Source organism: Arachis hypogaea, chromosome 15, assembly GCF_003086295.3.
Source record: "Arachis hypogaea cultivar Tifrunner chromosome 15, arahy.Tifrunner.gnm2.J5K5, whole genome shotgun sequence".
NCBI lineage: Eukaryota > Viridiplantae > Streptophyta > Magnoliopsida > Fabales > Fabaceae > Arachis > Arachis hypogaea.
In genome coordinates this window covers 38,280,869-38,291,536 of record NC_092050.1, presented here as the reverse complement: position 1 = coordinate 38,291,536, position 10,668 = coordinate 38,280,869, and the positions used below count along the sequence as shown (strand labels likewise).

Sequence of the window (10,668 nt, the reverse complement as noted above, 5' to 3'; positions counted from 1 at the left end):
ACTCCACATTTAAAATGAAAAAGACTATGTTAGACAGCTTGTAACTTTGAGAGAAAAGACGGGGAGCTGATCGACACACCGTGAGTCTCAAAAGTTTGCATGCAATATGAACTGATCGGGCAAATAAAAAATAAATGGGTGGGAGTTACTAGTTTTTTGAGGAAGCTCTGTAGTAACCACCTGTGGTTGGCGGCGATTCTAGATCTGTGTGATTTCCTACAGCCGGCAAGTGAGTGGGTTTGGTCTGCGTAATGTTGAGACCCGACGGTGTTTGCGGACAAACGACTGGTACTATGTTCACTAAGGGAAGGTACTCCGTGGTTGAATCAGACGCCAGAAAAGATGTCGCTTTCAATGCTAATTAACAAAAATTACATTTTGTTACATTTAGAATACTGTTATCCATGCTTATTGTAATCGAATTCTCTAGTGTTTATCCTTGTTTCAATCTCATCATTTTCTTCTTAGCATGAAGAACAACGAACTAATTTAGGCTTAGTTTGGTAAAGTTTTTACTTTTCAAAAATATCTTATAAAAGCTAACTTTTAAAAGATGGCTTTATAAAAATTGTAGCATTTATGTTTGGTAAATTAAATTAAAAAATAGCTTTCAATAAACACAAGCAACAACAATTGCATTTGGTAAAATAGCTTTTAAAATTTAAAAATACTATAATAGACATAAATGCAAGCATTAAAATTGAAAATTAGTTAACATATGAGGTTATATTAGACTTTTAAATTTTAAAAAGCACAAGTCAACTTTGAAAAGCTCCTTGTTAGGTGCTTTCAAAAGCACCTCTAACTTTTAAAAGCTGCAAACACAAGCACTTGAGCTTTTTAATTTACCAAACGCAAAATGAGGTGCTTGTGCTTGTGTTTTTAGTCTATTTCTGTTTTAACATATATGCTTTTCTATATGAGATGTAGTTTAATTTTGCTAGCATTCCGGAGATTAAAAATAACAACCTATCCACTTTAATTTAACTTCTACTTCCATTAAATTTATAAAATGAAAAATAAGTTAAACTGAAAAAAGTTTGCGATATAATTTATAAACATCACAATAAAATATGTTAATAAAATAATTACATTAAAAACAATCCTTTTTATTTACTTCTTGTTATATATGAAAACTGAATTAACAATTAAGTACATTAATTCTATTCTTGTTATGTATCAAAACTGAATTATATAGCAAAAATAATTTAATACATTCAAACAAATTCATAATATCCCTAAACCTTTAAAAAACAAAACTAATTTTTTGGAATTATTAGTTTTGATATATTACAAAAATCAAGTAAGATTGTGTTTAATCTTTTTTTGTTAACATATGTCATTGTGTTATTCTTGTTATTATTTTTCACAATGTTTTTTCAGTCTCAATTCTGATTTTTTAAATTTAATTTCTTTTTTTGGTTTGATCATCTTAGCCATATGAAAAGAACACTTTCCTTTAACACGAGTTACAAATTATTAAAATATTCCATTTCTAAAAAATAAACCATGTCCCACAAGCCCACCTCAATTTCTCTTTTTTTTTTTATTTTTTTGGGTTTTACCTCAATATGTCATTAAAGGGCCCATGATTAATCGGACCTCAATGTCCATGTCCGGAAGCCTAAGGCCATGCAGCTGTTAGGGTAGCCGGCTACAAATCCCGTCAGTTCACTCAATTAAAATTTGGCCAAATCTGGCCTTTAACATTGGGTTAACAACTCACTTTCACGACCAGTCAAATCTCCACGCTACATCCCACCTAACCTGAGTCCACAATATCAAAGTTTTGCTTCATCTTAGTCAATGAAATTTTTTATATTAAATCTGAACGCTTTTAGACATTGGAGTTTTGAAACTCTAATCCCGTACCGTGGCGCACGTGAAGTATTTCCTATAATATATTGATATTGTATTAGTAGAATATGAAAAGAAAAGCGAGAAGTGCTTTTATTTATGTTGTTGTTGGGTATGTACAATTACATTTTCTTATTTATAGAGGTGAAATGTTTACACTTTCAAACACCTCTTTAATGTAATCAGTTTTGAGAATGTGTGAGCCGTCCATAATAAATGGCATCCACATACTCATTCTTATCACAACACTCCCTCTTGGATGCCCATTTAAGATTATGCCTCGTTAAAACCTTACTAAAGAAAAATCCAATAGGAAAAAACTTTAGTGAAGGAAAAAGAGTACAATATCCTTTGTGATGGAGACTGCCTCATTTAAAACCTTGTCAAGAAAAACCCAATAGAAAAAAAACCTGACCAAAGAAAAAAAGAGTACAGTCTCCCCCTCTTGTCGACATCATTTAATGTCTCGAAATCGGCGCATCCCAATCTCATGTACCAATCTTTCAAAGGAGGATTTTGGGAGTGACTTTGTGAATAAATATGCCAGATTATTACTTGATCGGATCTGTTGGATATCAATTGTTCCTTGATTTTGAAGATCATGAGTGAAGAAGAATTTGGGAGAAATATGCTTTGTTCTATCACCTTTAATGTATCCGCCTTTAAGTTGAGTAATGCATGCTGTATTATCTTCAAACAGGATAGTTGGAGCTATCTTATGATCAATCAGTCTACATGATGACAGAATATATTGGATCAAACTCCTGAGCCAAAAACACTCGCGACTTGCTTCATGAATCGCTAGTATTTCGGCATGATTAGAGGATGTTGCTGTAATCGTCTGTTTTGTAGACCTCCATGATATAGCTGTTCCACCGTATGTAAACAGATATCCTATTTGAGATCTCCCTTTATGTGGATCAGACAAGTATCCAGCATCTATATAGCCAACTAGTTGTGACTTGGATCCATAAGGATAAAACAATCCCATATCAACCAGTTCTATGAAGAAATCAAAAGATTTGTTTGATTCTATTCCAATGTCTTCTGGTTGGAGAGGAACTATATATTGCTAGTAAATTCACAGTAAATGATATATCGGGTCTTGTATTATTAGCAAGATACATTAGTGCTCCAATGGCACTAAGATATGGTACTTCAGGACCAAGGATATCTTCATTTTCTTCTTTAGGGCAGAATTGATCCTTTTCCACATCCAAAGACCTTACAATCATTGGGGTACTTAATGGATGTGACTTATACATATAAAATCTCTTCAAGATTTTTTCTGTGTATGTTGTTTGATGAAAAAAGATCCCATTTTTTATATTCTCGATCTGCAGGCCGAGACAAAATTTAGTCTTTCCAAGATCTTTCATCTCAAACTCTTCTTTTAGAGTTTTTATAATTGTTGGAATCTCTTCAGGAGTTCCAATGATATTTAAATCATCAATGTACACAGCAATTATAATGAATCCAGATGCAGATTTTTTTATGAAAACACATGGACAGATATCATCATTCTTGAATCCATTTTTGGCCAGATACTCAATAAGACGACTATACCACATTCGTCCAGATTGCTTTAGACCATATAAAGATCTTTGCAATTTGACTGAGTATAACACTTGCGAATATTCATTGGATGGTTTAGATATCTTTAGTCCTTCGGTATGCGAAATTGTTACTCTGAGGTTGTAAAATTTTTTGTTCGTTCTCTCCCTGGAAATGGCGCCAATAACTGGTGCACAATACCATGGTCCAAACATAACTTCACAACTTCGGACAACTAACCAGCAAGTGCACTGGGTCGTCCAAGTAATAAAACCTTATGTGAGTAAGGGTCGATCCCACGGAGATTGTTGGTATGAAGCAAGCTATGGTCATCTTATTAATCTCAGTCAGGCGGATATCAAATGGTTATGGAGTTTTTGAATAATAATAATAAATAAACAGAAAATAAAGATAGAAATACTTATGTAATTCATTGGTGAGAATTTCAGACAAGCGTATAGAGATGCTTTCGTTCCTCTGAATCTCTGCTTTCCTGCTGTCTTCATCCAATCAGTCTTACTCCTTTCCATGGCAAGCTTTCTGTAAGGGCATCACCGTTGTCAATGGATACATCCGATCCTCTCTGTGAAAATGGTCTAAATGCTCTGTCACGGCATGGCTAATCATCTGGAGGTTCTTGATCATACTGGAATAGGATTTACTATCCTTTTGCGTCTGTCACTACGCCCAGCACTCGCGAGTTTGAAGTTCGTCACAGCCATCCCTTCCCAGATCCTACTCGGAATACCACAGACAAGGTTTAGACTTTCTGGATCTCAGGAATGGCAATCCATGGGTTCTAACTTATACCACGAAGATACTAATAACTCGGACTCGGTCCCCTGTATTAGATATCTAAGAGATACTCATTCTAGCTTGGTTGCATGTAGAACGGAAGTGTTTGTCAGGCACGCGTTCATAAGTGAGAATGATGATGAGTGTCATATAATCATCACATTCATCATGTTCTTGGGTGCGAATGGATATCTTAGAAGCGGAATAAGTTGAATTGAATAGAAAATAGTAGTACTTTGCATTAAATCATGAGGAACAGCAGAGCTCCACACCTTAATCTATGGAGTGCAGAAACTCTACCGTTTGAAAATACATAAGTGATAATGGTCCAGGCATGGCCGAATGGCCAGCCCCCATGAAAGTCTAAGATAGCATAAAACTGATCAAAGATCCCTAATACAATAGTAAAAAGTCCTATTTATACTAAACTAGTTACTAGGGTTTACAGAAGTAAGTAATTGATGCAAAAATCTACTTCCGGGGCCTATTTGGTGTGTGCTTGGGCTGAGCTTGAAGTTTACACGTGGAGAGGTCATTCTTGGAGTTGAACGCCAGTTTGTAACGTGTTTCTGGCGTTCAACTCTGGTTTGTGACGTGTTTCTGGCGTTTAACTCCAGACTGCAACGTAGAACTGGCGTTCAACGCCCTTTTGCGTCGTCTAAACTCGGCCAAAGTATGGACTATTATATTGCTGGAAAGCCCTGGATGTATACTTTCCAACGCAATTGGAAGCGCGCAATTTTGAGTTCTGTAGCTCCAGAAAATCCACTTTGAGTGCAGGGAGGTCAGAATCCAACAGCATCAGCAGTCCTTCTTCTACCTCTGAATCTGACTTTTGCTCAAGTCCCTCATTTTCAGCCAGAAAATACCTGAAATCACAAAAAAACACACAAACTCATAGTAAAGTCCAGAAATGTGAATTTAACATAAAGACTAATGAAAACATCCCTAAAAGTAACTAGATCCTACTAAAAACATACTAAAAACAATGCCAAAAAGTGTATAAATTATCCGCTCATCACAACACCAAACTTAAATTGTTGCTTGTCCCCCAAGCAACTGAAAATCAAATAGGATAAAAAGAAGAGAATATACTATAAATTCCAAACTATCAATGAAACATAGCTCCAATCAGATGAGCGGGACTTGTAGCTTTTTGCCTCTTGAATAGTTTTGGCATCTCACTTTATCCATTGAGGTTCAGAATGATTGGCATCTATAGGAACTCAGAGTTCAGATAGTGTTATTGATTCTCCTAGTTCAGTATGTTGATTCTTGAACACAACTACTGTATGAGTCTTGGCCGTGGCCCTAAGCACTTTGTTTTCCAGTATTACCACCGGATACATAAATGCCACAGACACATAATTGGGTGAACCTTTTCAGATTGTGACTCAGCTTTGATAAAGTCCCCAATTAGAGGTGTCCAGGGTTCTTAAGCACACTCTTCTTTTGCTTTGGACCTTGACTTTAACCGCTCAGTCTCAAGTTTTCACTTGACACCTTCACGCCACAAGCACATGGTTAGAGACAGCTTGGTTTAGCCGCTTAGGCCAGGATTTTATTCCTTTAGACCCTCCTATTCACTGATGTTCAAAGCCTTGGGATCCTTTTTATTTACCCTTGCCTTTTGGTTTTAAGGGTTATTGGCTTTTTGCTCTTGCCTTTTGGTTTTAAGAGCTTTTGGCTTTTCTGCTTGCTTTTTCTCTTTTTTATTTTTTTTCGCCATTTTTTTCTGCAAGCTTTTGTATTCACTGCTTTTTCTTGCTTCAAGAATCATTTTTATGATTTTTCAGATTATCAAATAACATGTCTCCTGTTCATCATTCTTTCAAGAGCCAACATATTTAACATTCTAAAACATCAACTTCAAAAGACATATGCACTGTTCAAGCATTCATTCAGAAAACAAAAAGTATTGTCTCCACATCAAAATAATTAAACTAAGTTCAAGGATAAATTTGAAACTCATGTACTTCTTGTTCTTTTGTAATTAAAACATTTTTCCATTTAAGAGAGGTGATGGATTCATATTCACTACTTTAAGGCATAGACACTTAGACACTAATGATCATGTAATAAAGACACAAACATAGATAAACATTTAACATAAGAAAATGAAAAACAGAAAGTTTAAGAACAAGGAATGAGTCCACCTTAGTGATGGTGGCGTTTTCTCCTTGAGGAACCAATGATGTCCTTGAGCTCTTCTATGTCTCTTCCTTGTCTTTGTTGCTCTTCTCTCATAGCTCTTTGATCTTCTCTAATTTCATGGAGGATGATGGAGTGATCTTGATGTTCCACCCTTAGTTGTCCCATGTTGGAACTTAGTTCTCCTAGGGAGGTGTTGATTTGCTCCCAAAAATTCTGTGGAGGAAAGTGCATCCCTTGAGGTATCTCAGGGATTTCTTGATGATGAGCTTCCTCACGTGTTTCTTGAGCTCCATGAGTGGGCTCTCTTGTTTGCTCCATCCTTTTCTTAGTGATGGGCTTCTCTTCCTCAATGGGAATGTCTCCTTCTATGAAAGCTCCAGCTGAGTAACATAGATGGCAAATAAGATGAGGGAAAGCTAGCCTTGCCAAGGGGGAGGGCTTTTCGGCTATTTTGTAGAGTTCAAGGGAGATGACATCATGAACTTCTACTTCCTCTCCAATCATGATGCTATGAATCATGATGGCTCGATCCACAGTAACTTCGGATCGGTTACTAGTGGGAATGATGGAGCGTTGGATGAACTCCAACCATCCTCTAGCCACAGGCTTGAGGTCCAGTCTTCTAAGTTGAACTGGTTTGCCTTTTGAGTCAATCTTCCATTGAGCTCCTTCCACACATATGTCCATGAGGACTTGGTCCAACCTTTGATCAAAGTTGACCCTTCTAGTGTAGGGGTGTGCATCTCCTTGTATCATAGGCAAGTTAAACGCCAACCTCACATTTTTTAGACTAAAATCTAAGTATTTCCCCCGAACCATGGTGAGATAATTCTTTGGGTTCGGGTTCTTACTTTGATCATGGTTCCTAGTGATCCATGCATTTGCATAGAACTCTTAAACTATTAGAATTCCAACTTGTTGGATGGGTTTTGTTAGAACTTCCCAACCTCTTCTTTGGATTTCATGTCGGATTTTCGGATACTCATTTCTCTTGAGTTTGAAAGGGACCTCGGAGATCACCTTCTTCTTGGCCACAACATCATAGAAGTGGTCTTGATGGGCTTTGGAGATGAATCTTTCCATCTTCCATGACTCGGAGGTGGAAGCTTTTGTCTTCCCTTTCCCTTTTCTAGAGGATTCTCCGGTCTTAGGTGCCATCAATGGTAATGGAAAAACAAAAAGCTTTATGCTTTTACCACACCAAACTTAGAATATTGCTCGCCCTTGAGCAAGAAAAGAAAGAATAGATGAAGAAGAAGAAGAAATGGAGGAGAGGGAGAGAGAGATGTTTTTCGGCCAAGAAGAGGAGGAGAGGGTTGTGTTGTGTGAAAATGAAGAAGAATGGAGGGGTTTATATAGTGGAGGGAGAGGGGTTAGGTTCGACCATTTAGGGTGGGTTTGGGTGGGAAAGTGATTTTAAATTTTGAAGGTAGGTGGGGTGTATGAAGTAGGTTTATGGGGAAGAGTAGGTGGATGTGAGTGGTGAATAGGTAATAGGGAAGAGAGCTTGAGGTGATTGGTGAAGGGTTTTGGGGAAGGGTGTTTATTGGGGATCCTGTGGGGTCCACAGATGCTGAGATGATCCTGTGGGGTCCACAGATCCTGAGGTGTCAAGGAATTGCATCCCTGCACCAATTAGGCATGTAAAATGCCTTTGCATCAATTCGGCGTTTCCTGTGGGGTCCACAGATCCTGAGGTGTCAAGGAATTGCATCCCTGCACCAATTAGGCATGTAAAATGCCTTTGCATACAATTCTGGCGTTTAAACGCCGAATTGATGCTTGTTCTGGGCGTTCAGCGCCCATCTGCAGCATGTTTCTGGCGTTGAACGCCAGCTTCATGCTTGTTTCTGGCGTTCAGCGCCAGCTTTTCTCAGTGTGCATTCCTGGCGTCTGAACGCCAGGATGCTTCTTGTTTTGGGCGTTCAACGCCAGATCCATGCTCTGTTCTGGCGTTGAACGCCAGCCAGATGCTCCTTACTGGCGTTTAAACGCCAGTAAGTCCTTCCTCTAGGGTGTGATTTTTTTCTGCTGTTTTTTTATTCTGTTTTTAATTTTTGTATTTATTTTGTGATTCCACATGATCATGAACCTAATAAAACATGAAAGAACAATGAAAATAAAAATAAAATTAGATAAATAAAAATTGGGTTGCCTCCCAACAAGCGCTTCTTTAATGTCAATAGCTTGACAGTGGGCTCTCATGGAGCCACACAGGTGATCAGGTCAATTTTGTAGACTCCCAACACCAAACTTAGTGTTTGGATATGGGAGTTCAACACCAAACTTAGAGTTTGGCTGAGGCCTCCCAACACCAAACTTAGAGTTTGACTGAGGGGGCTTTAGTTGACTCTGTACTGAGAGAAGCTTACTGTGCCTCTTTTCCATGTTTACAGAAGGATGTCCTTGAGTTTTAAACACAAGGGAGTCCTCATTCAATTGAAGGACTAGTTCACCTCTATCAACATCAATCACAGCTCTTGCTGTGGCTAGGAAGGGTCTTCCAAGGATGATGGATTCATCCTCATCCTTCCCAGTATCTAGGACTATGAAATCAGTAGGGATGTAAAGGCCTTCAACCTTTACTAATATGTCCTCTACTTGTCCATAAGCCTGTTTTCTAGAATTGTCTGCCATCTCTAATGAGATTTTAGCAGCTTGTACCTCAAAGATTCCCAGTTTCTCCATTATAGAGAGTGGCATGAGGTTTATTCCTGACCCAAGGTCACATAGAGCCTTCTCCAAGGTCATGGTGCCTACGGTACAAGGTATTAGGAACTTTCCAGGATCCTGTTTCTTCTGAGGCAATCTTAGTTAATCCAATGCATTTAGTTCATTGGTGAACAGGGGAGGTTCATCTCCCCAAGTCTCACTACCAAATAAATTGGCATTCAACTTCATGATTGCACCAAGCAACTTGGCAACTTGCTCTTCAGTAACATCCTCATTCTCTTCAGAAGAAGAATACTCATCAGAGCTCATGAAGGGTGTAAGGAGGTTCAATGGAATCTCTATGGTCTCTAGATGAGCCTCAGAGTCCTTTGGTTCCTCAAAGGGAAACTCCTTGTTGATCGCTGGACGTCCCAAGAGGTCTTCCTCCTTGGGATTCACATCCTCCCCTTCCTCCTTGGATTCGGCCATGATGGTTATATCAATGGCCTTGCACTCTCCTTTTGGATTTTCTTCTGTATTGCTTGGGAGAGCACTAGGAGGGGTTTCAGTGATCTTCTTACTCAGCTGGCCCACTTGTGCCTCCAAATTTCTAATGGAGGACCTTATTTCATTCATGAAACTCAAAGTGGCCTTAGATAGATCAGAGACTAAGTTTGCTAAATTAGAGGTATTTTGTTCAGAGTTCTCTGTCTGTTGCTGAGTGGATGATGGAAAAGGCTTGCTATTGCTAAACCTATTTCTTCCACCATTATTAAAGCCTTGTTGAGGCTTTTGTTGATCCTTCCATGAGAAATTTGGGTGATTTCTCCATGAGGGGTTATAGGTGTTTCCATAAGGTTCACCCATATAATTTACCTCTGCTATTGCAGGGTTCTCAGGATCATAAGCTTCTTCTTCAGAAGATGCCTCTTGAGTACTGTTGGATGCAGCTTGCATTCCATTCAGACTCTGAGAAATCATATTGACTTGCTGAGTCAATATTTTATTCTGAGCCAATATGGCATTCAGAGTATCAATTTCAAGAACTCCCTTCTTCTGAGGCGTCCTATTACTCATAGGATTCCTCTCAGAAGTGTACATGAACTGGTTGTTAGCAACCATGTCAATGAGTTCTTGAGCTTCTGCAGGCGTTTTCTTTAGGTGAATGGATCCACCTGCAGAAGTATCCAATGACATCTTAGCTAATTCAGACAGACCATCATAGAATATATCCAGGATGGTCCATTCTGAAAGCATGTCAGAAGGACACTTTTTGGTCAGTTCCTTGTATCTCTCCCAAGCTTCATAGAGGGATTCACCTTCTTTCTGTCTAAAGGTTTGAACATCTACTCTAAGCTTACTCAGCTTTTGAGGAGGAAAGAACTTGGCTAAGAAAGCATTGACCAGCTTATCCCAAGAGTTCAGGCTATCTTTAGGTTGAGAATCCAACCATATTCTAGCTTTGTCTCTCACAGCAAAAGGGAAAAGCATGAGCCTGTAGACTTCAGGATCTACTCCATTAGTCTTAATAGTATCACATATCTGCAAGAATTCAGTTAAGAACTGAAAAGGATCTTCAGATGGAAGTCCATGAAACTTGCAGTTTTGTTGCATCAGAAAAACTAATTGAGGTTTCAGCTCAAAGTTGTTTGCTCC

The 10,668-nt window shown here is 38.4% G+C and overlaps 1 non-coding gene across 1 annotated transcript; it reads left to right on the top strand.

Moving 5' to 3' along the window:
• Positions 1 to 10,263: 10,263 nt before the first annotated feature.
• LOC112752241 (small nucleolar RNA R71) lies at positions 10,264 to 10,371 on the top strand. Its single transcript, XR_003176689.1, has one exon. It is a non-coding gene; the product is annotated as a small nucleolar RNA R71 (small nucleolar RNA).
• The last annotated feature ends 297 nt before the right edge of the window (positions 10,372 to 10,668 follow it).